The 27,505-nt window shown below is 45.9% G+C and overlaps 2 long non-coding RNA genes across 2 annotated transcripts in view; both read right to left on the bottom strand.

Annotated features, from left to right (window-relative positions):
• Positions 1–18,065, bottom strand: part of LOC129388290 (uncharacterized) — a 30,467-nt gene extending 12,402 nt beyond the window's left edge. Inside the window, exons 1-2 of the long non-coding RNA XR_011890375.1 lie at positions 17,955–18,065; positions 7,327–7,402 (exon numbers count right to left, since the gene is read on the bottom strand). This is a non-coding gene — a long non-coding RNA (uncharacterized lncRNA). The remainder of the gene's footprint in view (positions 1–7,326; positions 7,403–17,954) is intronic.
• On the bottom strand, positions 1,212–4,945 carry LOC129384153 (uncharacterized). The gene is made up of 2 exons (XR_011890330.1): positions 3,198–4,945; positions 1,212–1,335 (listed from the first exon to the last, which is right to left on the bottom strand). It is a non-coding gene; the product is annotated as an uncharacterized lncRNA (long non-coding RNA).
• Positions 18,066–27,505: the final 9,440 nt, after the last annotated feature.

The following is a 27,505-nucleotide window of genomic DNA, read 5'->3' as shown; positions in this document are numbered from 1 at the left end:
TCAAAGTTTCCGTGGTTTATGCTCCTATTTCCAACGTTTCATTCGAAAATCTTCTGGATTCGCGATGGCCTTCTTTATCGTCGTAACTTCCTTTATGACTGTCGCAATTGGCTTCTTGTGATACCCCGCCATTTCCCTGACCTACTCTGTGACGCTTTCCACGCAGACACTCAGTGCGCTCATGCCGGCCTCTTCAAGACCTATGCTCAACTACGCATTCAATTTTATTAGCGCTGCATGTATAACTACGTCCGAAAATTCATTTGCTCGTGTGCTCAGTGCCAACGCCGAAATTACATCCCGGACTAGTTTATCCGTCACAACGCTTTCCCTGCCCTAGTTGACCCTTTGATCGTGTTGATTTTGACATATACGGACTGCTGCCCTCCACTCCAGCAGGCAACCTCTGGAAACTTGTTGCAGTGGATCACTTGACCCGCTATGCTGAAACAGCCGCTCTGCCGACTGCCACCGTCCGCGACGTTGCATCGTTTCTCTTACGGCATTTCGTTCTTCGCTACGGTGCCCCTCGCGAACTTCTGAATGGTAGAGGCCACGCCTTTCTTTTCGATGCTTTGAAGGCATCCGCAAACTAACGGCGTGACCGAGCGCTTCAACCGTACTCTAGGCGATATGCTCTGGATGTACGTCGCCTCTGATCATTCAAACTGCGGCCAAGTTCTCCCTTTCGTGACGTATGCGCACAAAACTGCTGCCCAAGCAACTACTGGATTTTCCCCTTATTTTCTTCTATACGGACGAGAACCTTCTAATACGTTCGATACCATTCTTTCATATACACCTGATGCATCCTAGAGTACTCCGCTATCTGAAGTGGCTCGACAGGCCGAGGATTGCCGCCAGATTGCCCGCTCTTTTTCCACCGACGGCCAGTGGCAACAGCAATCCCGTCAACCTGCCGACCGGTCTGCACCAACTTTTTCTCCTGACTCTCTCGTATGGCTTCGGGTACCCACTACCGCACCCGGCCTCTCCACAAGATTTGTCGCAAAATACCTTGGACCCTACCGCGTCCTGGAGGAAACGTCTGCCGTCAATTACATCGTAGAGCCCCTCACACCAGAGACGGACCTTCGCCTTCGCGGCCACGCACTTCTTCACGTCTCTCGCATTAAACCGTACTACGACCCAGTTGACAGTCACTTGCAGTGGGCAGTACCTCATAAAACATGCAACAAAAGACAAAAACGTACATCTCTACTTGCACATTTATTCATAAATTAAAGTGCTTTCAGCAGGCTGAGTAACCTTGGCGCGATTCCGCCGGCCCTGCCTTTGCCGCGCCCTTTCGTTGGGTTGATCTGCCCAAGGTACCTGGAAACAAAATGAGGATAGAATAAATCCATGCTCCATAAACTGTGCCAATCACATACTCTGGCTACACACGTGAAATGCCATGAATGTGCGAACTGCACTGCCTTCTGCAACACACAGTATTATGAAATGAAAAGACAATTAAAATCATGTAGCAGCAAATGTGAGCACACTAATAGTGCGCTTAAATAGCTACATATACATGCACTAATGATGGATGATGTACCTACATGTAACCATTATTATAACTCGTAAAAACAACCCACAATTGCACATATACCCGTAAAGGATTTCTAGTAACAATAGGTGCTCATCATATACAGGGAACATGCACAGACTCTAGAAACCGTAACTATACAAGAGCATTTTGCTGCATTTCAGGGTTTCTTCTGTCAGCCGCATACATAGGTCAGTACTGATGTAACACCCCGATGTCCAGGTATAGGCTGCAATTGCAACGTGGCAGTCGTGCGTAGATTTACGAACCTCAGTATCATGCTTCATCTTACCATTAAGAGAATGCTCATTCTAGTTTCTGTGCCCTTGGCTGCAAATAAGCGGAATTTCTTACTGAAATCTTCTGAGCAATCAACAAACCTGCCACGATGATGAATGTCTAATTTTTTTTTTTTACACTGCAACTGTTGACACACAGGGTGGCCAACTTCTCAGGTACCGCCATAGCAACCTTTATGATGGCTCTTTCACCTGTACATTTCAAGTACTCAGCAGTTCTGGGCAAATATGGGACCACAGTATAATGTTTTTTAAAGGCACTAATCACCCTGCCAGCCCCTAAAAGATCACCAGGTGAAAGGCGAAAGTGCCATGTAATGGTTGTGACAGTACCTGTGAAGCTGTCCTGCCTATGTGTCATGTCGCCAGTTTCAATGCAAAACGAAAAAAAACTGACATTCATCATTGCAAAAGGTTTGTTGAGCGCCCAGAAGTTGAGGTAGTGAGCTCTATTTTCTTGGGGCTGATTGTACACAGGCTAGAGAGAGCACTGCATCAATGGTAACAAGGGAACCTGAGGTCTGTAAAAGTGCAGACAGGCATTAGGCAACTTAGTGCCACATGTGTGGACGCAACCCATTGTCAGGCACACTGTAATGTTGCACTAGGACATTAGCCAATGGACACGATACATAGCAGAGTGACTTAAAAGAACTGCATTTTCACTTCACTCTCGCTCCCATTTTTCCCGACGTCGGTAACAATAAAAGTACTGCACACATTACATTTAGCAATCATTGACAGTAGCACCTGACCTATATGGTTCTTCGTCCTTGCGCCTTTCTTGCGGTAGCCAACCAACAAAACTATGCATAAAACTGAAAAGCGCTATCTAGATGCGCTCACAGGACACGTGACCAAGTTTAGGCATTGTAAACTGCCAAGCTGGTGCATTAGAAATGCGACAATGATCAAATCTGCAGTTTTGCAAGTCTTAGAATACCAGAACTGGGTGCAAATTAAAATCAAAACTTCAACCTTCACCTCGCAACCCTCTGACTCATTGCCAGAGCTAGCAAATGTGCAAGGCTTGTCAGCATGTACCACTGGCAAGCAGCACTATGTCAATAACCTTGCCATTCTACTTTCTAAAGACGGCCGTGATGGGCGAAACACCATACAGCTGTGCCACAAAACAACATGATGCCGTGCCAGTGAAGGAAGAAATGCACGAGAGGAATGTATGTGACATCTGAATTCCAGGGGAATAGGGCAGGACTGGTCACTTGCAGGCACTGGCTAAGGATGGCGAGTGCCATTCCTCAGGAAAAAGAAGCCTACTGCTCACGTTATTGTCTCGGTTTCCGATTACTTATCAAAAGCATCATCCACATTCACTCATTTACCTCTGCAAAAACTCCATGGTGAGGGGGCAGTCGGGAGGGTACGCCACGTCCGCAACAGGATCGAGCTGTCCTATCGCCACCGGACACCGACGTATGCTCCCCATAACTCGGTGTGCCAGGAAGCGAGGAGAGAAAAACGAAAAGAAATAAAGAGCGTAAGAAATAACGCAGAAAAGGCTGATCTAAACAACAGTGCACGAAAAGTAGTCTGGTTTTATTGACGCATAATTTTACGAATCTGGTAGTCATAGCACATGTCTTAGCCTGAATAACAAATGAAAATGTAAAGAATGGTATTTACAACTACTTTTACTGCCTATTAAGCACATTCATCAGGTGTTCTGCATTTAAACAGCGACGCATAGCGCGCCAGAGCTCGACCAACTCGTTTTAGATCCTTGGCCCGCGTAGCAGTGATCGAAAGTCAGACTCGATCGGGATATATGTGCCTGCATGATAGGGGCACTAAAAACGACTTTCTTCTACTCTCTTCAATTAACGTGCGCCAATTCTCTTCGTACGCTTCAGTGTCCCTCACATGAAGAGTGTTTTTTTTTTTTTTTTTTTTTTTTTTACACGTGGGTGCAGGCAGCCCCTGAAAATCGCTGCACGTGGCTGAACCATGAGGCCGCGATTCACGCGCGAAAGATCGCTGTTGTGTGGTTTCCGCTTTTCCGCTTTACGCAGAAGCACGTCTCTAAACGGCAGTCTCGGGCCCACGGCCGTCGGAGCGTGTAGTACATTACGCTTGAGAACTAGCGTGCTTCTCGTGAGCTATGTGCCTCACAGAACACGTGCTGCACGAACGAAGCATGTAAACAGACGAAGAAGCATATAAGCAGAACACACTACACTTACCTTAACACGCTGCAGTTGATTTTCGGCTGCAGCTCGATGCCCACACGTTCCTTGACTGCGTCTTCGCGGCCTTCCAACGCTCCACACACAAAAAGGCAAAAATGGCGAAAAAAGCCGACCGCACGCCCAGGCAGTAGCAGCGCGCACAAAGAAAAACGAGGGGACGGAACCAGCTTCCCCTGCGCAGGCAACAACCGGACGAGGAGGACTCCTTCCTTGAAGCAGCCGCGGGGGCCCGAAGCGCACGTGGAACGACGTCACAGATGACGTCCCCTACGCGCCAGCCAATAGAGTTTCTCGTTTTGTGTTGCGCTCTCCGTCTCTTTCTCCTCGCTCGCTCGTTCACGGAGAAGTCGCCGTCTTTCGCGTTTGACAACGACGGCTCGTCAAAATAGATAAAAAGATGGCCGTCAAAATGACGGTTGCTTTTTACAGTGAACAAGAATATGCATCAACCTAATCGAGCCAATTATATCGCATGATACATTCCTATGATATATTCTTCTCGCTTACGGCATACGAAATCGTTTGGAGGAATCTTCTCTTAATATTGTGACGGAGATCAGACTGGGCAAAGCAAAAGAGAAAATGTATTTTGGTAATATTAACAGAGAGAAGCTGAGATGGCGGAACAACAACGTCACGAGCGCTTCTTCGATCCTCATCTTCTTCCCTTCGCTTGCACTTTCTGCAATGTAAGAAAATGGCGTCTCTCATAGAACACCCGCAGGTGGGAGTGCCGTCTCCGCGCTTAGGCAAGAGAAAGGCTGTTGTCGGAGAAATGAAGCTTCAAAGGGCGATGTGCGCAATATCAGTAGGTGGTACGGATGATGACGAGCTACCATCCACCGAGGCCATCTGGTATGTGACTTCACTGAGCTTGCAGAGAACCGTATAAGGGCTAGAGTAGCGAGACAAGCTTCGAAGACAGGCCCATGGGGTGGGACATCGTCCAAAGAAGGACGAACGAGCCTGGAGAGAAGTGAATGGGTTTCTCGTGGCCGCGATACCGGGCCCTTTGGTATATCTGCGACGCAGACAGGTGATCCCGCGCAGTCTTGCGAGCTGTTGGATTCCGAGGAGCAGTATCGCAGAAGTACTCTGTAGGAACGTAGATATCTGCTAACTGGAGAGTCTCAAAGGGCAGCATTGGGTGGCGCCCAAACAAGAGGTAGACAGCAGAAAAGCGGCGCTGTCCTTGTGTGACGAGTTGTACGCGAATGTCACAAAGGCAGTCCTGTCCCAGTCACAATAATCTTCTGAAGCGTACATAGAGGACATCGTGGCCAGCGTGCGATTCAGTAAGTCCATTTGTTTGTGGATGCCAGGCAGTGGTCACCTTGCGACGTATGGTGCGCGATCGAAGGATGTTGTGAATGACTTACAAAAGAAGTGAACGACCGTGATTGGTCAGTAGCTGTCGTGCCACGCCGTGGTGGATAATGACATCGTGAAGCGGAAGGTCCGCGACGTGAGCCGCATAGCTTATCGGCTGTGCTGGTGTGATGGCACACCGCGTGGTGGCCACGTCGATGCATTTGTTCCCCGCAAAAGAAGTCGGGAATTGTCCGACCAGATCCGCACCGTCGGGGTAGAACGGGACAGTTGAGATCTCGATAGGCTGAAGTGGACTGGCGGGAAACAAGGACGGGCACTTGCGGAGCTTGCAGGACTCAAAAGCAGCAACATACCGACATACAGAACGCTCAAGGAGTATTTACGGGACACTCCGAGATATCCAGTGGTTGCGGCATCGTGTAAGTATTCAACATATTCAACATTCGGCTCCAAATATTCAGGCGAGGCCTATGTCGACTTCCCTTAAGTCCCGTAAAAGCACGCGAAGTGCCCGAAGAAAGCTAATAACATGAAAATGCACTACTAATAACATTACCATCCTTTGGATACTTCATGAACTTTTCGGGAGCTGACTCTGGATCTGTCTATGCGTCTGTTTTTCTACGAACCTGGGTCATGGGTAGTCCGTGGTCGAATTGGAAGCCCGTCAGGTTCCCAGGTTGAGGCCACATTATTGAAACTAAGCCCCGGACATTCCTGGGGCACCCAGCATGTGGCACTGTACTTACGTGCCGCTCGTCAACAAACCTCTTTTACCCCGACATGGGTCAGTGGGCATGTAGCACTGGGTATGTCGCACTTGGTATCTTCCGCCCTTCGATAGCAATATTTGACGCCGACTTCGTCTACTGGCTATGTGCTACTCGGTCATTGCTTTTTCTAAATGAACCTCTCTGATACCAAATGGGGCAACTATGTATGTGCCCCTGCGTATCTGTCCCTCTACAATATCAAAAATGATCCTGTGAACTTCTTTGATGCTCGTCGGAACTTAATCCCCCCCCCCCACGCGTTGTCCTAATGGTGTTGCAGTTGGTGCAGTAGGAAGCACGAGAGGGGAGCCGGCTGCATACGAGTTTTGACGAAGGCATTACGGCGTGACGCTACATTGCATCAACGCTAATCACACTAACACGGAAATTCGTCCTAAGGGGGGTTTTGACAGAATTTTTTGCAATCCATCTTGAATGAAACTTATCCATATGCGACATAAGCACAACAGCACGTTACTATACGGCTGTCTGAGATAACTCGGTTGCAGTAAATAGAGCCTTGGTGCTAACCAGAGCCTCTATTTTTCTAGTAAAACTAGTATTGACTCTTGAGTTTCACTTGCGGTCTGGTCACGCAATAACCCAGTTGCCCCGAGAGCAGAGCAGCTACGGGAAGGGCGGTTTCAGGAGTTGACAGTTGTGCCGGCGCTGGAGCGTGAGTGATTAGCAAGGATTCCAGCTGCATAGGCGCGCGCTCACACCTCTCCCGCAACTTATCCGAGACGTTTCGCTTCCGCCGGTGAGGAAAAGGGCACAAAAACGTTTCGCGCGCGCTGCTCCGGCTTCGTTTCTTTTCAATTTAGTTTCGAAAAACGGTTGGGACAGCCCCGCGTTCTCCTTGACGAGCGGCAGCGAGAACTCGCCTTTGAAAGGGCCGTAAAAGCCACGCGAGCCCAGGCAATCCTTGAGCAACGACAACACTCCGACCGAAGGGAGCAATCCCGCGCCATTAGTTGTGGGTTACTTAAACACGACGAACATCAGGTGCACGCAGGTATTCCGGGAGGGGAACGCTATGTCATTTTTCTAAACGTGACGCTTGGGGGACGATTAATACAGTTACACGCTATGAAACAATGCTGGCCATGGCACATGCACGCTTGGAAAAGAAACGCAGGATGCACGGAGAATTTACTTACCTCATTGCAAACAGGACAGAAATGATGAGACATGCAACCAGTTTTGTCGTAGTGGGCATCTCGTTTTTAGTAATTACTGATGGAAAAAGAGATGGGCTTCAGTAAGACTAAGGTCATATCATCATTTGATGGGAGTTTTTCTTAACATACGAAATTTGGTGTTGTTAGGCGTCTTCGAATATTCTGACTTAGGCACAGGCCCGAAATACAATTAAAGGATATTTCCTAGTTACACTGACACGATTTCAAGTGCATACGCAAGAAGTGCGATGGTTAGCTCTTGCCACTAGCATCTCGTTTTTATATATGTAACAGTACCTATCTTCGTTCCAATGCTGCTTATTATAACCGTTTGACGCTGAAAACGCTCTCATTTTTTGTGCGATCGGCTATTATTATTCAGCGAAGTAGTAGAAGTTGAAAGCACACAACTTGGAGGGACATCACTAGGAGACGCAGCAAGCGACGTACCCTGCTCTGATGGCATGATCTGTGTGATCGTACTACGAATTCTTTTTTGTGTTTGCGCCAAACCACCGGTTCCGACTATGCGGTGGCTCGAAAACACAAGCTACCCCTCCCCCCTTTACCTATACAACGAAATAGACATTTTACACTAGAAGGTGATCCCCACTTGGTATTGCCAACGCCTTAGCTTTCCTGCTTTGTCATAGCCGATGTCGTCGTTATCTCAGTTTTCTTTAGGTTGTCGCAAACTCAATTTTGTTTTCGATTGTCTAAGACCTCTGTACAGTTTTGATGGCGCGGGCATGCCTGATTTTTTATATTATGCATTTCTGATTCAAATCTAGGAATCCTGGATATAGATAGTAAAACAAATTAGTTGCAGTGTAACTGACCGATAAGATTGCAATTTCAGCCTGAAAAATTCGAGGGTACCTAAGCACTTCTTATTAGTTATCATTTGGAAAGTATTATTGTCCAATTGCACTTCGTATAGTGCTCCTTCTAGTTCTGCATGGCGAGTGATGAACCACAACGGTATGTTCTTCCAGAGCCAACATGCAACAGTAGTCTCATAGCCTAATTGCTATGGGCCGTGTTCACTGTCCCGAATGCGAATGTATAATTGTCAGTGAGAAATTGCCTTATGTGGTTAAATGTGTTTTGGCTACAATTCGTTTGGGAAAGAGGTGTTAGAATAATTTCGTGGGTCACGTTGTCGAAGGTCCCCTTGAAATCCAAAGCGAGTAATACTTTGCCATTGAGGGGATATTCAATCAGGTCGAGAATTTCTCGGTCAAGTTGGAGCAAGACATCGTGTCCGGACCGGTGTGGGTGGAACCCGAACACGGTGACTGCGAAAACATTTTTGTTCTCCAGGAGCTCAGACAGCCTGTCGCACACTATCCTCACCATTAATTTTCCCACACAAGTAGTAAGAGAGACGGGGTGGGGGTTGTCTTTGTTTATGGCTTTACAAGCTTTGGGAATGAAGACCAGAGCACTCTTCCAATCAATTGGGAGGGGTGTTTCCCCGATCCAAATGGAGTTGATGTAAGCCAGGAGTGTGGAGTAGCCAGAGTCCGGAAGGTTGGCAAGCAATTTCACTGGGATTTTATCACGTCTCGGTGCCTTTCCTCGCTTCATTTTTGCTAGGCTTGCATTCAGGTCGTGTAGATGGAATGGTTGGCCCATCCCCGCGTTCTCGGAACCAGCATACGAGTCCGCGGGCCCTCGGAGGTCCTGCTGAGTACAGGGGTACTGATCTCGGAGTTTGCATGACAATTTTGAAGGGCCTCCATCGAAGCTGTGAATCGCTCGTTGGACTTGTTTTCTGTTTCTGCTCGAGTTTGGGTGGGGAAGAGGCGCCACGTACTCCGCCTGGACATTTGTCGCCCAGCCGTGTTACATCGGTCCACCAAGTTAGAGTAGGCGAGTTAGGCCGCGTATTATGGCGCTTATTGGGTGAGCTCGGCGATGCGAATTTTGAATTTCCGATTGTGTTTTTGCCAGCGCCACCGGCGGACAATGCTGTGCTGGGCCTCCCAGAGGTGAAGCAGGCGGTGATCTGCCGCGGTCTGCTGAGGCTGATGTTGCCCGGTTGCAGTCTCGAACATAGCTCTACGATTCTCTTCTTCAGCAGCTGTACGTAGCGTGCGAGGAGGCGCCATAACGTATAGGGAAGAGTAAACACATGTATCCTAACTACGGGAGGTTAGATTGCAGGACACTTTGAAGACAAACACACACCATGGAGTGCTATACCACAGAGCTATACTAACACACCAAGTCTTCAACCTTGGCAAGTTTATCATAACTACAAATTGTACATGTCACATCCCTTGACCTGTGGCATGGTACATTGCTGTTGACTACGACGCAAATGAGTGTTTATTGGCACCCCCTTCAAAACGCGCTGGTAAGAAATAGCCACCTATCCTGCTTAAGCTAACCAGGTCTCGCTACATTCAGCATTTGACTGCTATATGCAAATGCTGCATGGCAGGACACCTGGTGGAATATAACAGAACTACAATGCAAAGTTTGTGCGTACCGACGCCACTCGGCGCGCCTGTCGCATAGCTGGTCAAATGGCACGATCGGATCCTAATAAGGATGTTGATGATATTGCGGCATTCCCTTCCAAACGGGATGGTAAAAGCAATCACCTAGCCTGCTTAAATTATCCACGTATGTCGTACATGTTTTTCATTACATCAATATTGATACATCTCCATGATGCTTAACTTACTCAAGACCTCCATATCCAGCTCAAACCACCACGTAACATAAAGCGACGTCGTTCTCACGTCAATCGTCAAACCAATCGAAGCAATCCTCAAAACTGTTGCAGTCTTCGCATCTACAGTGTGAGCCATGCGCCCAATATACAGTGTTTTGCATTAGACGTTCCGCACATTCCATCCCAGATAGAACTATAGGAAGACCGCGAGTATTGCATACTCCCGAGGAAGAAGATGCCTACGGCGCCCGTTAGGGAAAGTTGGCTCGTGAACGGGCTCGTCATCGCAGGTCCGACCACCAGCTACGCGCCAGAGAAACGTGATGTAAGAAAGCTTACGCAGAAATAAAAAAGCACTCCTAACGCGTGCTCACCATATGAAGCACGCAAAAGCGAAAGTGTTGGGAAAGAGCGGTGATACACATCAAGTACAATATACAGTTCTTTGGAAGTTTGACTTGAATGATGTAACACTCGGTGTAGCTAACAAATCTTCGCGGTTCGACCGTATTAACGGACTGGAATGGGAGGTGATTTTTTTTCTCATTCCAGGCGATAGCTGCTATGGACACCGGACGCCATCGCCAAACGAAACGGGTATCAGAATGCGCCTATGACAGCTCATGCTATAAAAGCACGCGAGGACGACGCCGCATCGACAATGGCATGACGGGTAAATCAATAACGAAAGTCGACGTCGCCATAATGAGAAAGGCATGACGACAATGGGTTAAGAACAGTGTAATTGCTGCGAAAAATTGACGACGATGAGACAACCAGAACGGCATGACGGTGACTGCGACGACGACACGATGTGGACAATTGCATGACGACGACACAACAATGACAACGGTATGATGACGAATGCTAGAAAACGGCATGATGACGACAATATGAGAAGGAAGTGACAGCAGCAGGTAAAAAATGACGAGAGATGCCGATGATATAAACAAAGAATGATTACGATGCATAGAAAGCAATAAAATCACCCCGATGGAATAAAGATGACAGGGTGACAACGGCGGTATGCTACTGTTGGGGCTCACGTCTGCGCTCACCAGTATCACCTTCTGTCAAGGGGACCCCTAATTCACACTATATTGCCATGCGTACTTTTTACCATTCATGGTGGCCGTCATTCACGGTCCTTTTTTTAATTATGGGGTTTTGCGCGCCAAAACCACTTTCTGATTATGAGGCACGCCTTCGTGGAGGACGCCGGAAATTTAGGCCACCTGGAGTTCTTTAACGTGCACCTAAATATAAGTACACGGGTACTTTCGCATTTCGCCCCCACCAAAATGCGGTCGCCGTGGCCGGGGTTCGATCCCGTGACCTCGTACTCAGCAGCTCAACACCACAGCCATTGAGCAAACACGGCGGGTGTCATTCACCGTATAACAGCTGTTCTACGTTGTCGCCTAGCACAGAACGCCCTACTATTGTCGCAAGTTTCTCAATTGTTATTGTTGATTCTACCTCTTCTTCACGTTAAGGCCTATCTTTGTCAAGTCAGATTGCGTGCGAGAAGATAACAACTTCGGACATTCTAGAATTTACTCGAGCAATAGCGATTACACTCGAAGGTTCAAAAAGTCACATATAAATAGCTGAAACGTCTCTCCTGCGGATCAGAAATCCAGATCGACAAGTGTAATAACCGATATCATTGTGGTAAGCGCTACTTGATTTGCGGGACACTTGTTCCTCGAATAAACAGTTTTGACGCTTGCGTTGTTCTGCTGTGGTTGCTCACCGTCATAACATCGTGGCCATATTAGCGTTTGTTACTACTATGTCCGATATGCGCCAATCAGGCCACCCTAATTTGTACTCTATGCGGTGTTTGCCCGCACTATTTGCGGCGCGTTTTCTAGCTAGATTATATGCGAAGTCACCCCACATTCCTCGCAGAAAAAAATTGATGCTTCCTTGTGCGTGATCTTGCTCTGACTGTGGCTCCAATGAGACAAAAAGCGTCGCATTTAAAACTTGAGCTGGGCACGCCATGGTATGGATAGGGCATACACTCATAAAACTTAAATTTTGAGAACAGCGCCGATACCGTGGCCGCTTGTGTCAGTCGGTGCAAATGGGTCAAAGTAGGCAAGCGTGGGAGGGGTGGTCAGAAACCCGATGAGAGCGGCGAAAGCGTGAGCTTGCTCAGGGCCCCATGAGAACGGCGTGTTCTTCTTAAGAAGACCTGTGAAAGGCCGTGCAACGGCGAAGTTTTTGACAAAACGGCGAAAGTAAGAACATAGGCCGACGAAGCAGCGCACGTCAGAAGCAGAACGTGGCACAGGGAAACTGCGAACGGCGCGAGCTTTTTCCGTACCAGGTTGTACACAGGATGCGTCAACGAGATGTCCCAACACGGTGATCTAACGTAACCCGAATTGGCATTTCGTGGAGTTCAGTTGGAGGCCGGCTTTTCGGATGACCGCAAGAATTGCACCGAGTCGGGGAAGCTGGCTGCTGAACTTGAGAGAAAAAACAATAACGTCGTCAAGATAACAAAGACAGGCGGTCCAATTGTATCCTCGCAGAAGAGAGTCCGTCATATGTTGTGATGTCGCACGACCATTGCATGGACCAAAGGGCATGACTTTGAACTGATATAAACCATCAGATGAGATGAACGCAGTCTTCTCATGGTCTTTTTCTTCAACTGATAACTGCCAGCAGCCGGACTGAAGATCAATGGTCGAGAAGTATTTAGCTCCGTGCAAGCAGTCCAAAGCGTCACCGATGCGTGGTAGGGGGTAGACGTCTTTTCGGGGATCTTGTTTAAATGGCGATAATCGACGCAAAAACACCAGGTACCATCATTTTTTTTTACAAGGACGACAGATGAAGCTCAAGGGCAGGCTGATGGTTCGATGACCCCTTTGCTGAGTATTTTGTCCACTTCTGATTCGAGAACTCTACGTTCGGCGTGCGATACACGCTAGGGGCGCCGACGGATAGGATTCATGTCTAGAGTTTATACGGTGGTGAACAACATATGTTTGTCGTAAAGGCCTGTCGCCGAAATCCAAGATGTCACGGTATGATTCGAGGAGGAGACGTATGTCCGCGGCCTTTGCAGATGGGACGTCAGATGCAATCATCTTCGTGAAGTCATCCGTTAAGGAACCAAAGCTGTGAGCTGCAATTGGCGCTGAGAAACCACTCTCAGCGTTCAATGTCAAAATAGGAAGTATTAGACACGCTGGTCAAGAACATGCCTGTTGGAAGTACTTGAGGGCACATGCTGAAATTCAGAAGAGGAAGAACGACGCCGTTAGTAGTAATCCTCACCAGCGTATGCGGAAGAGCAACGTTTCTGTTCAAAAGCACGTTGATGATGGGGCGAATGACATATTCACCGTCAGGAATCCGTGGCTGTGCGGTCACGGCGACGTAAGTGACGGCCTCAAGTGACAGACGTGCTCGTAGCGTCGGCGACATGAGGCAGTTCTAACTGAAGAAGGCCAGTTGCGCAGTCCGTGAGAGGGGAATGATGGGATAAAAAGTCCCATCCAAGCATAACGTCGTGAAGGCAGTTGTAGCCCACAGTAAAGAGAACAGCAGTAGGGCGGCTGGCTATACTAAACCGCGCAATACACATTCCAAGAACAACCAGCACACCGCCGTCGGCCACACGAAGCACTCGGGCAGCTGGTGGGGTGAGGACCGCCTTTCAGCGCCTACGTAGGCTTAAAAAATTATGGGGTTTTACGTGCCAAAACCACTTTCTGATTATGAGGCACGCCGTAGTTGAGGACTCCGGAAATTTCGACGACCTGGGGTTCTTTAACGTGCACCTAAATCTAAGCACACGGGTGTTTTCGCATTTCGCCCCCATCGAAGTTCGGCCGCCGTGGCCGGGATTTGATCCCGCGACATCGTGCTCAGCAGCCCAACACCATAGCCACTGAGCAACCATGGCAGGTACGTAGGCTAGCACTCATTACAGACACGTGGGTTTCAGTGTCGACGAGTGTTTGGAGAGCTACGCCGTCTAGTTTAACGTCAATTACGCTTCTCCTTGTAGGCAAAGACAGAGGATTTGCTGCAGTAGTAGGCAATGCAGCACCACCTCTGAGGGTGCTAAGTTTTCCGAAAGGGTGTGGCCAAAAGCCACAGGGGACGAAAGTCGACGTGGCTGCGGTGATCGGGGAGGTGGGCGACACGTTCGCAGTGAACGAGACTGTTGCCCGCGCGGCGATGGTGAACGACTGTACCACGTGTTCCCGGCAGAGTTGTCAGCGCTGTTAGACTCGGCGCTGGGAGAAACAATGCGCGTATTTCCATGAAAACGGCTCAGATTGGATGGCGTGCGAGGTGCTGAGGGCCACGATTTGCGACAGTACCGGGCGACATGACCAATGCGTCAACAGATGAAACATATTGGAGGGTCATCCGGGGTTCTCCACTCAGTCGGGTTGCGATAAGGCGGAGAGAAGCGTCGGGGTGGAGCGAAAATAGTACAAGAGCGTTCGTTGGCTCTGGGGTTGGTGAAAGCACAGACAGAATGTAGGTCAATATTTTCAAGTTCCTGGCGAACGATGGCTTGTACGAGGGGCACTGAAAAAGGGATAGCATCATGGATTCGCGAACAGAAAGCTGCGGGCGTCATCGCGTCCAGTTCACGTCGAACGATCCGCACCACGTCATCTGATGGCGACGCATGCTGTTGTGTGGGCTATCTTCACACATCGACGTTGCGGCATTATTGAGAAGTCTGGCAAGTGGTTGCAGGACGCGTCGGCTCTTGGCCTGTTCAAATTGGTGGCAATCTTTGATTATAGCATAAACTGCAGAGTATTTATTGCACATGAGCAGATTCAAGGCTTCGTGAGCAATTCCCTTGAGCACATGCCTACCTTCTCAGCTTCTGTCATGTCGTGATCGGCTTTGCGTCAAAGCCCCAGCACTTCCTGGATGTACGAAACATAGGAGACCGAGGGGGATTGGGCACGAGAGGACAGTTCCTGCTTTGCGGCAATTTAACAGCACACTGGTTTCCCAAACAACTCTGTTAACTTCTTTTTGCATTTGTCCCAGCTGGTCAGCTACTCTTCATGGCTTATCGTACCACGCCTTTGCCGTGCCTGTTAGGTAGAACAACAGGTTAGCTAGCATAAGCTTGGGGTCCCATCTGTTGATTCCACTCACGCGTTCGTAAATAGCCACCCACTCTTCAACGTCGATACCATCAGTCCCGCAGGAAGTTCCGGGATCCTTGGGTTGCACAAGCACAACCGAAAAGGACAGCGACGTAGCTGGTGATGGTGACATTGGAGGCAGCAACGATTTCGATCCCGCGTGATCACCTTCATGGTGAGGACGGTGATGTGACGTCCACTGTGGAGCTCCGTTTCCAGCCGTGGTACCCCACACCTCGCATCAACACGTTACGGGGATGTTGGGAGTATTGACAGACTGTATTTACGAATTTACGATGTATATACAAGTAGAGTCAATGGGGTTAAGAAGCGGACTAGCGAGAACACGCAGTAGCCAGCGTCTCGCGATATTCTTCTTCCTATATCTTCTTTTATCTGTCCGTAACCATATTAAGTAAATGTGTTCCTTTAGGATTTTAGTATGCATTTTACTGGCTTAATGATAATTCTGTACAAGTAAAACTAGTAAAGGCTGGTAAAACTAATAGCTGTTTTCGTCACTAGTAAAAAAAACAGTTTCTTAGTAGTTTTTGCCTATTTAACTGCTCAGTCACTACTATTGTAGTCTATTTGGCTGGGATTGTCAACGCCTAATGCGAAATTTAAATGAACTGTATTATTGTTGAATGTGTTAACTAACAATTATGTACGACGTTGCGACAGTGATTATTTACCAAAATACATGGGCTGCTAAGCACGAGGTCGCGACTTCGAGTTCCGGCCATGGTGGCCCCATTTGGATGGGGGCAAAATACGAAAACGCCCGTGTACATAGATTTATGTACACGTTAAAGAACCCCACTCGATCCGAATTCCCGGTGTTCCCCACTACGGCGTACCTCATGTTCAGGTCGTGGTTTTGGCACTTAAAGCATAATAAATAATTTAAATTTTACATTTATACATAGGCGCTTACTGGTGCAACACATGTTCCCCCAAACTAGAGCCACAAATACTCTTGAATATCCTTTGATACTAAATGCCGTATGACACCTTTGCCAATTTTCTGTGTCTTCTTTTTGTTATTGTTTGATGAAGTCTGAGGAATGCATCATTACCCGAAAAAGCTACACGCTGTTGAGGAGTTCGAGAAACGCAAAAGTCACAGCTATGAGGCGGAGGCTGCTCGCTGAGAGCAGATGTGGTTGAGAAAAGCTTTAGCGCCGAAATGAATGAGGAACGATCATGATACCATAGAACAATTATCAGGACCAATTACACATCCACCATTAAAAACAGTGTAAGCTCGATAGCGTTTCCAGTTAAGTGTGAAGGTTTCATGCGCTAGTAATTATATGTAATGGGAACTTCTTGAGTAATGCACTATTAAAGAGCATTAAAAAGTTTGACAATATAATAAAAACGGATGCAAAGTAATTACATTGGTATACCCGCAATGTACCACCGAGAACATTCGATAACCGCAGAAAAGAACAAATGGCTGCACCGTTCGATCTAGGACGCACAAAAAAACCTAATTCTGGAGAATCGAATAAACTCTTGAAACGCGTAACCGCACTTGTCGAGGTTCCTTCTGTTTCAAAAAGAGGCATGTTTTTGTTGATAACGCAGCATCACCTTCTGTCTCGAGCAAATGCTGGTCGTTGCGATAATCAAATAATGATCAATAGAAGCGCTAACCTCAGAAGCAGTCAACGGTCACTTCAAGTGCGGTAATAGGGAGCGGTCCTTTCCCGGCCGAAAGGCTACTTTCTTTCTTTCATAACATGTCGCTAGATGTGGGCCGCGAGAATCATAAGCCGTCTGCGCCAACTCGACGCCTCAATAGTCGAAAAAATTTCACAGGCTCTCTTATGGTACCCCTAAGACGACTTGAAGGCCAAAGCCTAACAGCCGATGCAACAAAGCCGGACATATGATTCACACATCACCTGAATTCGCTTAGTCTACTTCCCTTAGCCATCCCGGCTAATGCGCTGTCTTCTGCATTTTTTTAAATGCGAGGGTAAATGCCTCAGGGCGCTACAGGGGTATGGGATGGTGTCTTCTACTTAATTCGCTTACTCATCTTCTAATCCTATTTTATTTAACTCGCCGGAGTCATCCACTTAATCCACTTTATCATCATTCTTAATTCCATTTATTAACCATCGCTATCACGCGTCTGGCTTGCTCGCTTGCCTTCAAGAGTAACTCATACCCACTATGGATGATTGGCGAAGAATCGGGTGATTTACGCTTACCGGTGTATTTGCCATTGATGATGATTGTGATAGTGCTTGTACCATTGGTGTCGCCGCTGCGTTTCCCCTCGAGGACTTAATCTCGAATGAACGATGGTACATATAGGGATTGTGCCCTAATAAGGACAGCAATAATAGGTAGTTGTGATCTTGATGTGCAACAAACTGGCGCTGAGCTCTGGGTCTCTAAAAACGTCCTGTTTGTGTACGCTTCAATCTACAGGACGCTTTGTCATTTTCTCAATGCGTTCATAAGCAGAATATGGAATAATTATAAGTTCGATAATTTCAATATCCTGGCGATTTCTAGCACATTTGTCACACAATTTCCTTTGCAGACTTTCGTGATCACTACATCATGATGAAGAATGAAGAACTCGAGAACTCAATGAAGAACTCAAGATGAACTCAAGTTGCAACTTTTTCCGCTATTAAACTTGGCAGAAATATTGATTCTTATTCAGTTTTCATAGAGCTTAGTCCAAATGTCTATACAACCGTTCAACTGAATATTTCTCTCTGGTTGGTGGCAGCAAAGCAACTTACCTTTTTTTTCCGATGTCGCAACTTCCCGACTTTGGTAGACGATGTGATTCGTCTCTAAAGCAGTAGAAGCGAACAATATGATTTTACTCAAAGCAAATTAATGAAATCCCTCGGAAGTACGAAAAAAACTGCGAAAGCTTTCTTTGGCGCACACGTATATACGGGCGTCCTGAAAATAAGCCAGCTTCTCCTCGTCCCCGATTGGCTGAACCCCCCATATAAACTACGCCAATTGAAAACACACTTCCTGAATATTACAGCATGGAGTAGTCATTAAACTTCAAGCTGCGCTTGAAGGTTAAGGTTCTCCTATTATTTTTGTGGTGACGTTCACGAGAAAATGATTTTTGAACTGAAGCCAAGTGCACAGTGGACAAACACCTGTTTCCCGAAGATTTTCAAACTGCCATATATGAAGCAATAAGCATGTACGCTGTCGCTGCTGCATTAGCATTTATTGCAATCGTAAAACATTTCAAAACGAACTGCCACGGTTTCTTAGTGGCTATGGTGTTCGGCGGCTAAGCACGAGGTCGCGGGATCGAATCTCGGCGACGGCGGCCGCATTTCGATGGTGGAGGAATGCGAAAACACCCATATACTTAGATTTAGGTGAACGTTAAAAACCTCGGGTGGAGGCCCAAATTTTTCGAGTTCTCACTGCAGTGAACATCATAATCAGATCTTAGTTTGGGCACATAAAGCAGAATTATTTGATAAAATTGTTTTAAATGTTTCAGTACTAGACAGGTCTAATTCAGTGAACGCGGTTTTGGGACCTAATAGAGAGCCTACACTTTCTAGACCGATCACCCGCGAACCCCTAAAATGATTCTTGTGTCAAACTACGTTCAGCAGGCAACCTTTTAGAATCACGCCATCACATACATCAATGATTTTACTAACCTACTTGGCACTCGAAATTTAGAATTGTACGCGGATTCTTGTCACATTTTTTTCTTATATATTATCCAGGTGGTAGAGCCAAAAGGTATATGTAACCTGTGCTTGCGGCATTTTTTTCAGTTTGATATATGCTACGTAGCTTTACTGATAAGTTTTAATATCAAAACGTGTATTGTGTTTTCTGCAAAATGAAAAAAAAAACAATTGTATTGAGTCTTGACGAAGTATAACAGCCGCATACCCCAGAGCGCGATTCATTATATATATATATGTTCGTCTTCCATCAGAATTTAGCTCAAATCGGCGTGTTAAAACAATGGCAACTGCGTTATTAAAATCTCTGGAACATAAAGTAGCCATAAAGCGCACTTCTTCAGCTACATCAAATGCAACCTTGCAAATTGATTTGGCCCTTAAGGTACATAATACACATATCAAATGAATGCCTAAATATACTGGCCCGTGAAACTACGATCTAAGGATATTCTGAGCAGCTCGCAGTTAGGCCACTGTGGGATGCGATTTATTTCAATGCAAAAGTGCTTTTAGGCCATACAATGTTTTTTAAAACATTTTCAGTGTGGCGTGTTTGTTCTTTTTACAAGATGTTCACTGGTTAATTTTAATGCTGATAACGGTAGTTTCCGGGGAATGGTAAGAAAGTTTTGATGAGTACCTTTTTTTAGAGGTATGATGGAAATTATATGGCACATTTGGAGGCAGTCATGTTTTATTGTACCCCATTTTTCTTAAATTTGGGAATAGAATTTCATTCAAAATATTCATAAAAAATTCATCAACCTTTTCCCTCTGGGAAGAAGGAGCAGTGGTGAAGATATGGTGTGTTTGGCATCAATCAACGCATCTATGTATTATTATTATTATTATTATTATTATTATTATTATTATTATTATTATTATTATTATTATTATTGTTATTATTATTATTATTATTATTATTACTATCGAAAGACAATGCCACCAAATACATCTTCAGAGTGCGGAGTGATTTATTTTTATTCTTTTATTGAGTAGTGACGTGTGCAAGTACCTCGCCACATGGCGGATGGAAATTCTTCAATAGTTACAATTTTACTATGAACTACCGAATTATCAAAAATAACTATACTTCGGCATAACGTTAGAGTCATCTTGGCGGCTTATTCTAACAATTTGTTTCTGGATAGTTTCGAAAAACAAGTTAAAGCTGTTTGCTGTAACCATATTGCCTCCCTAGACGGCCATGTATTGAGAGCAGATGGGAATTTTGTAACGTTTAGAACGTCACTCTGAGCTAACAGCGACAAGAAAGTGAAAGTCAACGTTATGGTAGTGCCGTTTTAGCGACCAATTTCCTAATGTTTTTTTTTTCATGATACCTACATTAGATTGAGAGCTACGGAGTGTTTGCGTTTAACTGGAGACGAATGTTTGTGTCGACGCGACGCGTCAATGCACGGACATCTACCAGCGCCAGTAGCTATACACAGCTTCGCTGTAAAATTCAATGCTTCGTCTCGGAATATTGAACTCGGGCAAGCCGGGAGCGGAGAAAAGGCCGCCTCGCTGTAAAATCAGATGGCAAAGCCACGTGTAAAAAAGACGACGAAGTTCGAAATTGAACATGATTCAACGTACCAGGCTGTCACGCAGCTACTGATCTGGCATGTTTCGCCGAGCAAACATATGCTCCGATGTGCCTTGTGACTGTTTGGACTTTTCAAATGTCAATGCACATTTTGTAACGAGGCGTTTCCTTCCGACGTAGAAGCCAGGAGTGCTCGATCGATATCCATAATTTCTAGATTGGACAAATTCGATTAACGGCGTTTGAAATTATGTGCGATTTTCAAGAATAAAAAATTGTGGTTGAACCAAAATGTGGCGGCTTGCAGATTTGCCATATTGACAAGGGCCCGCACGGCTCTACTCAAGAAATAATGGAGGAGGGGAAAGTTCAGTGTAAGGCAGCAGTGGAAGTATGACGCTAAAAGTTGAGGAGGAGCGGAGGGGAAACGGCCAGCGCATGCGCTGATGTGCTGGCAGATAAGGCATGCGCCGTCGTCGGGGCGATCTCATTTACATTTATGAGGGGGGGGGGGCATTATTTGTCTTCTGTCGCTGAGACATTAGTTGCGCACGAGAGGAGTGTCACTCCGTGGTCACAGTCTACCTTGCAATGTTATGTACTAAATTGGTGCTTGTGTATCACCATATCTCCTTAACAGATGTTGGACAAACGGAAAGCATACGATAATTTTTGATACTTTAATCTAAAACGCCGAAATCATAAGCTAAAGGGAAATTAAAATGGACAAGCAAATAACCGGCCTCTGGTGTAATTTTGACACGTGGTCTGGTTTATGTTTTCGGGTAAGCGCTTCTCACCGTCTAACAAATGATATTTTTGAGTACAGGACGCGCCTGCACGTATCGGAAGTTTCTGGAATGCAATCGATGGTTCTAACCGCTGTCTGTTGTAGCCGAACCTTGTGCGATCTGATTGCGTGTATGCGCGACGTGAATGGTCTAGAACTTTTTGGAAGACACGTGGGCACCTGCGATTTCTTGAGAACGTTCGATGGCTCATCTTTAAAAGCTGACGCACTTGAACCGCTGATCAGATTTTCGACGATCGCCGACTGCTTTCGCCGCTATCGCGGTCCATTGAGTGTAGCCTGTTTCTGAGGACACAAGTTCGCCCAATAAAATAACGGAGGCGTCGTTTCTAGTTTTGCTGGTTTCTTCACCGTCCCTACTACGTGGCAATAGGCCCCGTTGCCTGTTTATTACACGCCCTGTTCGAATTGTGCTACGCTTGCGGCTTGTCCCCCGTCGGCATTCTTTGGTACTTATATTTAATTGCAAGACGGAACCCGGGAAGTGCTAGCCAGCGCCACTTATGCTTATAACGGCGACGCGAAAGCAATAAATAATGAAAAACAGCCACAATCTCTCCCATGCACAAGTTGGAAGAAAGGAAGACGTAACTAATTTGCGCCCTCTTTCACCAGCATTCGCAATTTCCATGTTTCTGGACTGTATCATTCTCAAGCATAAGATATCTTACCTTGAAAATCATCGATTCTAACGCTTTATCCACCTTGACTTCCCCCTGAGATTTAAACAGTGACAAAAAGCTTTAAAACTGTATATACGACCTGTACTTTGGCATCGACATTAGAAATCAGATGGGCGTAATAACACCAGATTTTAAAAACCCTCGACTGAGTATCACGAGGTAAATTATATGGAAGCCTGAGTATGCGCTACGTAATTGAGCTATATTTATTTGCATTCCTGATTACTTTAAATGTCATTTTGTGTTCATTAAAACTCACGGTCAGTTCTCCAAGAATGCAGAAGCGGTACGCGATGTGCTCAGAAATGAAATTTGGCAGTTTCCCTCTTTTTAAAGGCTATATAATAATATTTCTACAATTATATACGTAAGCATTACATTGCCTACGAATAATCGCACATTTAAAACGCAATAGCGCCCATAAAAATAACCTAGCCTTCGAGTGCACTTTACAAATACTGGAAATATGGTGCCAGTGTTAAGCTCAAATCTATCTTCAGTGAAGAAGGACGTCAAGCTAATCAGTGACGCAACAAAATTTAAGGAAATTTGCAGCGTATTAGCTATTCAATTCTATGCGGAATACTTTCCTGTAGTACTTCAAATGTTGAAGCAATATATCCTGCGCGCAAGGCAGGAAGCAAGATTAAGTAGTAAAGAACACGAGCGATCTGTGCGATAATGCTTTAAGGTGTTCACGGCGTGCCCGTAAAGGATGTTACTTTCATATAAAGGCGTCAATTTGTAAAGAACGTTCTCGAAGCTTTTTTTCTTCAGAAATAATTTCTGCGCTTCCTAAATCGCCACTTCCTATCCCCTGTCATGTGCGTCTGCTGCGTGGCCCTTTTTCTAATTTGTCCCCCCAATATTGATGCTCCTTCATACCAGCCCCTTTGCCCTAAATCTTATCGTAGCGATTGACACTGGTATTAGGTTAGGAGAAAATGTGCTCATCCAAGGTACAACAAATGTCTAGTAAAAAAATGCGCATTAGGTAAAATCTTGTCTGCAATTTCTCTGGAACATACTTCACGACACACTTGATCGTTGACTGCTGTTGTTATTGGCACTTGAGCACTGAACATCACGAGCCATAAGAACTCGATAAACGTTCACTCTCGGTGGTGGTGGTGGTGGTGATAAACTTTATTGAAAGGGGGAAGGGTAAAGAGGGACGTGGCTTAGCATTTGGGCTCAAGTAAGGCCCTGGGCCTGCTTGGCCTCTTCCGCCCAGTCCACCAGTTCAAGTTGTCGGTCGACGTCCCCGGAACTGAGCCAGGCTGTCCAGTCAGTCTCGCTGCTGACGGTGGGATGAGAGAACGGGAGCGAAGTGCATTCCCACATTATGTGCGCGAGTGTTCCTCCTTCTGAACAGAGCCGACATTTGTCGCTTTCCTTGCCCCCTGTGATTTTGGTAACGTATTTTGGGTGTGGGTGTGGGGTGTGTTTGCCTGAAGTCGCCGAAACGCGACCGCTTGCGTTTTGTCGAGTTGCTTGGCCGGTGGTGGGAGCGCGCGGCGCCTCAAGCGATACCGATGGGCTATTTCATAATAAGTCTCGCAGGGTTCCTCGTGTCTCTCCTCCTCATTCACGCCGTCCGCATCCGCGGACGAGGCTCGGCGCGCGAGATCTCGAGCCAAACTGTGAACCGACTTGTTGCCGGGCACAGCCGCATGAGCGGGGGTCCACACGAGGGTTTTCAAGCCGCTTAGGGGGCGTCGTGTGAGGACATGGTACGCCTGTTTGGAAATTCTACCACGGACGAAATTGCCGATGGCCTGCTTGCTGTCGCTGATGACGGTATTCGCTTCCGCATGCATGGCCATGGCAATCGCAGTTTCCTCCGCTTCCACCACTTGGCCAGCCGTGATTTTTGTGTGTTCTATCAATCCTCCGTTGTGATCCGCCACCACCGCGGTCATGAGGTCGCCGCGAGTTTGTCTGGCTGCGTTTGTGTAGACCACTGCATCTTGCGAGCCGTAGCGTCGCCAAATGGCTTCACTACAGGCCTGCCGACGGCCCTGATGGAACTCGGGGTCCATGCTGCGGGGTAGAGGTGGGGCATAAATATGCCCCCTGACCTTACGCGGAATTCCTTACGCGGAATTCCTGACCTTACGCGGATTCGGTTTTCATAAAACGTAGTCCAAATGTCTTTACAACCGTGTAACTGCTATTTGCTCTGAGATGGTGCAAGCAAAGCAACCTACCTTTCTCCTGATGTCGCAGCTTTCTGACCTTTGTAGAAGATATGATTCGTTTCTAAAACAGTAGAAGCGAAGAAAATGCGTTTATTCAAAGCAAATGAATAAATTCCCTCGGCATTCCGAAAAAAACTGGGATGGCTTTCTTCGCCTCACTCTCTTATACTCGCCGTCTGAATATAATGCAGCATTTCCACCTCCCCGTTTGACTGTACCACTCATGTAGACTATGCATATTTTAAAACACTCGTCTCGAATTCTATAGCACGAACTATTAATTAATCTTCAAGGTGCCTTGAAGGTTAACGTTCTCATATTGTTCTTGGCGTGACTATAATGAGAAAAGAATTTTCGAACGGACTACAACTACGCAGTTGAAAACACCTGTTCCACCAAGAGAGAGAGAGAGAGCGAGAGAGATGAAAATGAGTGAAAGGCAAGGAAGTTTGCTATGATAAAGTGCTTTTGTACGTCCTTTACACCGGCTTTCCCGTCTTCGTACTAGGCGGTGACACTAGTACAGGTGCTAGGTTCACCAAGATTTTCAAACAGCCATATATGCAGCACTAAGCAGCTACACTGTTTTTGTTGCATTAGCATTTATTCCAATCATGACACGTTTGAAAACGACCAGCGTGGTTGCTTAGTGGCTATGGTGTTGAGCGGCTAAGCATGAGGTCGCGGGATGGCATCCCGGCCACGGTGGCAGCATTTCGATGGGGGCGAAATGCGAAAACACCTATGTATTTGGAGTTTGGTGCACCTTAAGAAACCTTAGGTGGTGGCCCAAATTTCCGGGGTTCCCACTGCGGTGGACATCATAATGAGATCGTGGTTTTGGCACGTAAAGCACCATGATTAAACAAAAATTTTTTTAGACGTTTCATTACCAGACATGTCTAGTTCAGTGAATGCGGCTTGGGGAATTAAATAGAGCGCCTACAATTTCTAGACCGATTACCAGCCAATCCATAAAAATAATTATTCGGCCAAAATTCGTTCAGCAGTGAACTTTTTAACTTCACGACATAAGACACGTCAACAATATTACTAACATATCTTACACTCAAAATATAGAATTCAGTGTGGGTTATCCTCACATTTCTTGTAATTTCAAATATAGCTGTAGAGCCAAAAAGTATGCGCAGCCTGCGTTTGTGGCATTTGTACAGTTTGATAAATGCTGGCTACTTTCACTAATAAGATTAAGAATCAAAATTTTAATTCTGTTTACTGCAAAATGCCAACTCAGTCATATTGAGTCTTGGCGTAGAATTACAGCCGCACACCTAAGAGCGCGATTCTTTCTCCTAATGTTTATTCTCGACGAGCATTTAGCTCGAAGCGGCTTTGTATAACATTGGGAACAGCGTTAATAAAGTGCGTGAAACATGAACTAACCATAAAGCAAACCTTTTCAGCTACATGAAATTCAACTTTGGAAATTGTTTTTGTCTGTAAGGTAAATAATACGCATTTTAAATGAATGTCTGAATAAGCTTACTCGTGAAACTACTATCTAAGGATATACTGAGCAGCCCGCAATAAAGCCACTATTGGAAGAGATTTATTTCAATGCAAAGGTGTTTTTAGGCCACACAATATTTTTTTAAACATTTTCAGAGTGCAATGCTTGGTGTTCGCAGGCTAGGCAGACATACTTTGCTTCTGATAACGGTAGTTTCGGGCGAATATTGAAAACATTTTGATATGTAAATTTTTATGTGAAGTATGAAGCGATTATAAAGGGCGAATGTGAAGGCAGTCATGTTTTACTGTAACCGATATTTCTTAATGATGGAACCAGCATTTAGTTCAAAATGTTCATAAAAATTCATCTGCCTTTCCCCTCTGTGAATAAAGACGAGCGGCGAAGCTACGGTGTGTTTGACATCGGTCGATGCATACATGTACACACACATATATATATATATATATATATATATATATATATATATATATATATATATATATATATATATATATATATATATATATACATATATATATATATATATATATATATATATATATATATATATATATATACATGTTGAAAGACGAAGACAACAAATACATCATCTGACTGTGGCATGATTTATTTTTAATCTGTTATGCAGTAGTGACGTGTGCAAATACCGCGTCGCATGGCAGACGGATATTCTACAACAGTTACAACTTTAATGTGAACTACCGATTTAGCAAAAAGTAAATAAACCTCGGCATAATGTTAGTCATCCTGGCGGCTTATTGTAATGTATGTTGTTTCAGGATAGTTTCGATAAAACAAGTTACAGCTGTATTCGGTAACCATACTGCCTCCCTAGACGGCTATGTATGGATAGCAGACGGGAACTCAGCAACGTTTACGACTTCACTATAAACTAACATTGACAAGTAAGCGTAAGTCGACGTTATGCTTGCCCCATTTTATCGGCCAACATTGGATATTTTTCCTCATTACACCTACTTTGGATGGAGAGTTGCGGATCATTCGAAAGAAACTGGAGACGAATGTTTGTGTCGATGCGACGGGTAAACGCACGGACCAGCGCCTGAGGGTTTGTATAAACAGCTTCGCTGTAAAATTCACTGCTTAATCTTGCATTACTGAAATCGGGCATGCGGGGAGGGCAGAAAAGGCCGACCCTCTATAAAATCAGATGGAAGCGCCACGTGACATAAAGACGATGAAGATTGAAATTGAACATGACTGACCATATTAGCCTGTCACGCGGGTACTGATCCAGCTCCTTTTGCCAAGAAAACATCTGCTCCGATGTGCCCTATGACTTTTTGGACTAACGAGCCATCATTCAACTTTCAGTTCACATTTTGTCACGAGGCGTTTCCTTCCGGCATGGAAGCCAGGCTCACTCGATATGCATAATTTCTAGATTGGGCGTTCATGGAGGAGGAGCGGAGGGGAAACTCCCTTCGCATGCCCTCTTTTGCCGGCGGATAAGGCACGCACAGGCGCCTGGGCGATCTCATTAGCACTTCTGTTTCGGGGGGGGGGGGGCATCAGGTGTGTTTTGTCGCGAAGATATTAGTTGGGTATGCGAGGAGAGTGCTACTCCGTGGTCACAGGCTACCTTGCACCGGTATTTGTCAGAGTGATGCTTGTGTATCACCATATGTACCCAACGTATATTGGACAAATGAAAAGCATGCGATAATTTTTGCTACGTTAATGTGAAGCGCAGAAATTAAAAGCTAAAGTGGACAAGAAAATTATCTGCCACTGATGTGATATGATGTGATGATATGATATGATTTCATGGGATGATGTGAACCCGGGAAATATCTTTTTCAGGGGAGCGCGTTTCATGGTTTAACAAATGTTATCGCTCAGTGCA

Source organism: Dermacentor andersoni, chromosome 10, assembly GCF_023375885.2.
Source record: "Dermacentor andersoni chromosome 10, qqDerAnde1_hic_scaffold, whole genome shotgun sequence".
In the NCBI taxonomy this organism is placed as follows: Eukaryota; Metazoa; Arthropoda; class Arachnida; order Ixodida; family Ixodidae; genus Dermacentor; species Dermacentor andersoni.
This window is presented reverse-complemented; position numbering and strand designations above follow the sequence as displayed.